The sequence below is a fragment of the Marmota monax genome, unplaced genomic scaffold, assembly GCF_021218885.2.
Source record: "Marmota monax isolate L192 unplaced genomic scaffold, Marmota_monax_Labrador192_F-V1.1 WCK01_AAM20220418_F8-fsc00131, whole genome shotgun sequence".
Lineage (NCBI taxonomy): Eukaryota > Metazoa > Chordata > Mammalia > Rodentia > Sciuridae > Marmota > Marmota monax.
In genome coordinates, this window is record NW_026693141.1 from 4210892 (window position 1) to 4214718 (window position 3827).

Consider the following 3827-nt stretch of genomic DNA (forward strand, 5'->3'; position numbering starts at 1 on the left):
CCAAAGCCAGAGAACTAGAGGTGCATATCTGAGTGTTAATTCGGAGACTACCTGGAAGATTCTTGTGGACCACCAACCACCCCCAGGCGACATTTGAGAACCATCTGTAGTGGTGTAAGGAAGAAATAAAATGACTTCACTTAAAGATCTTTGAGGAGCCCTGGAGAATAGGCGTTGGCATAATCAATTCCCAAGATTGTGATGGGAGCTGAATGTGAGCAGAAAGGGCTCTTGGGAATTTCCACTGGGACTACAGCAGAGTGCTTAGGGAAGGGCTTAGGGGACCTCAGTAATCCCTGTTCCGATATTAACACTGCTGCTTCCAGCTATATCTGGAGTGTAAATTTTTCTGAAGATAAGATAAACTGCAGTGTTCTGGGAAAGATGGTGAAATAAGAGGCCAGAACAGAAGAAGTGAGATTAGACAAATTCTAAAAAAGAATCTGAGCAAAGACTAAGATGCCCATTCAGATGTTTGATATTGAAAAGAAGTGGATGTTAGGGTAGCTTTGTGCACAGATTCATTATCTGGTGTGTTTTGGGGATAAACATCCCCAAATAAACATTAATTATTAAAGCTCATTGTAAGAAATTCTGAAAATCATAAAGAGCAAATCTACTAGCACTACCCAAGTTAGACATAGTTATTATTGGGGGATATGTCCTGAGTATCACCTGTTTGTGTGTTTTAAACAAAAATGGGATTCATATTCAACAGTCAAATTATTTTTTTCCATATTTTTGTTAGTACATTATAGTTGTACATAGTGGTGGCATCTGTTGCATATGCATATATAAACACAATGTAATTGGCCCGATATTCCCCAGTATTTCCCTTTTGCTTCCCATCCTGTCTCCCCCTGGTCCCTTGCCTTTATGGATCTCCCTTTAATTTTCATGTGGTTTCCTGCTCCCTGCAACTTTCTTTTCCTTTTTCCTTTCTAGCTTCTGCACATGAGAGAAAACATATGACCTAGACCTCTTGAGTTTGGCTCATTTCACTTAACATAATGCTCTCAAGTTCCATCCATTTTCCTGCAAATGACATATTTTCTTTATGGCTGAATAAAACTCCATTGTGTGTATATATACCACATTTTTTTTTTTAGTCAGTTCATCCCTTGAGAGACACTGAGGTTGGTTCCATAGTTTGGCTATTGTGAATTGTTCATCTATAAATATGTAGTATGATGACTTTATTTTCTTAGGATAAATACCTAGGAGTGGTTTAGCTGGGTCATATGGTGTTCCATGCCTCGTCTTTTGAGGATCCTCCATATTGATTTCCATAGTGCTTATACTAATTTACAATCCCATCAAGAGTATAAAGGTGTTCCTTTTTTTCCACATCCTCTCCAACATTTATTATTGTTTGTATTCCTAATTTGACCAAATTATTTTTTTTAAAAAACTCACTCTAATTATTAAAGTCCAAATCACATGCTGTCAAATTCACCCATTTTAAGTATGCAAGGATTTTTTAATACATTTACAGAATTGCACAGCCATCACAATCCAGTTTTGGAATACTTCCACCTGTAGCCAGCTTCTTTCTCTTAAAGTGCTGTGAACATTTTGTCCATGTCAACACAGATCTTATTGCTTCGAGATGTTATTCCGTCATGGGCGTGTGTCATATTACTATCAATACTGATTGTTCTTTACATTCTTTTCCCTTTTTGTTTGACTTTTTACTATTCCAATCTTGTGCCTACATATTTTTTAACTTGTCCACATGTTTTTATAAAATAAATTCTTCCATGTGGATTTTCTGGGTCAAAGAAGCAATATATTTAAATGTCTTATATTGCCAAATTTGCCCTCCAGAAAGGTGGCACAAATTTATCTTCCCACCGACAGTATGTGACTGTCCTTACTCCTTCCTGCCGTTGATAACACTGAGTCATCAGTCTTTTATTCTAAGCCAAGCCAATGAGAGAAAAATGACAACTTTGTTTTTCTTTGATGTGCAAGGAATCACTGAGGATCAGTATCTTTCTTACAATTACTTTTTCTGTTTCTGCTTTTGGGAATTGCTTATTTATCTTTCGAACTGTTAGTCTTTTCCTTAAACCTCCCTTTACTTACTTGTACTTTCAACCCCCTCAAGATCATTAATATTTTCATATAAGTTATGATATTTTCTAAATGCATTATTTTATGTTTTTATTCATAATTTTTACATTTGATAAAAATGTTTGCAAACAAAATGTAAAGCTCTTCCCACAGTTGAAAAAATTTTTAAGTATTCATAACTTCCATGTCTCCATTTAATAAGCATTTATTATGATTGATATTAATTGTATTATTACTAAAGTCATCTTACTAAATTTTCTTTTCTTACCAGGCTTTATTAAATAAAAGGTGATTGTCTTTCTACTTGGCCAAACTAAGCAGTAAAAATAGGTTGAGCTGATCTATGATCTTTTTTTGTTTTGTTTAATTTTTTCTTTTTTAGTTGTAGATGGACCCAATACTTTTATTTTATTTATATTTATTTATTTTAATTTTTATGTGGTGCTGAGAATGGAACCCAGAGCCTCCCATGTGCTAGAAAGTGCTCTACTACTAAGCCACAAACCCAGCCCTGATCTACAATATTATTGTATGGGTGGAGGAGGATGTTTCTCAAAACATAACACAAAGGGAATATTTTCAAATCTTTAGGTTATCCTTCTATAGATACCCAAACACCTCACCTTGTCTCATAAACTTATGTATGCAGTTTATATATACTGTATGTATAGTCAGCTTTGTTCTTGTTTTTCAGAATGTTTGGTAGCAAAAGCACTATTAAAATAGAACTCCAAGATGAAAACTCCCTCATATCCCTTATAAAATGACAAAAAAAAAAAAAAAGTTGACTTTCAGACCACCTTTTGTGAAAAAGACAAGATTCAAGTCAGTAGAGCTGGAGGCAGCTTGAGATCTGAGCTGGCCAATTCAGGGAGATGTCCCCATCCTCACCCAGACCCTAGTCCAGGCCCCAGTGACTTCTGTGTAGTGACCCCAGCTCCACATTTACATCTTAAGAAATATGGAGAAAGAAGCAAAAAAGTAGAGTCTTATTTTTTAAAAAGCTGGGATACTCTGTGTGCCATGGTACTAGTCACTAGTATACTGCCACAGTCCTCAGGATTCCCAAGCCCAGGGAGGGATGCCAACTTCAAGCCATGTAGGGAATATGGGCAGGAGAACAGAAAGGCAGGGGGTGGGAACTGGAGGGAGCACAGGTGATGTGCAGGGGATGCTGAAAAAGATGTTGCAAATGAAAAATTAACCACACCTCTACCCTTAAAGGCAGAACCTTTGGGCTATATTACAATTAATGAAAATGTCCCTGGATTGCCAATTCATTCTTTATCTTCAGCGAATGATTTCATTTCACCCAATTATTTTCTTCCAATGTAATTAAGGAGTGGGAGGCCATATCTTGCTTTATAGTAATCTGTTTGACTTGACTGCAACATCTGCAGTCACCAGTATTATTCTCTCTCACATTCCAGGTTATTGCTTTTGTAGACGATGGCTACAACCAGCTGAATTCCTTGTCACCATGGGGTTCTGGGCATTTGCTTTGCAGCTGTGGCAGCTGCCTGCTTCCAAGATATGCACAAATCGCCCCTGACGAGATGAGCTCAGGGTGATCTAATTAAAATAGATACCACTTGGATACAGGATCCTGGAATACAGGGGAGTTAGGGGTCCTTTAGCCTAACCACCCACATGTTTCCAATGAGGTCTGCAGGAACTAAATCACTTCTGCCCCAACTTTCAGAGGTGGATGTGCCCCATGCACTCCACATACAAGCCCCAAGATTCTGCAC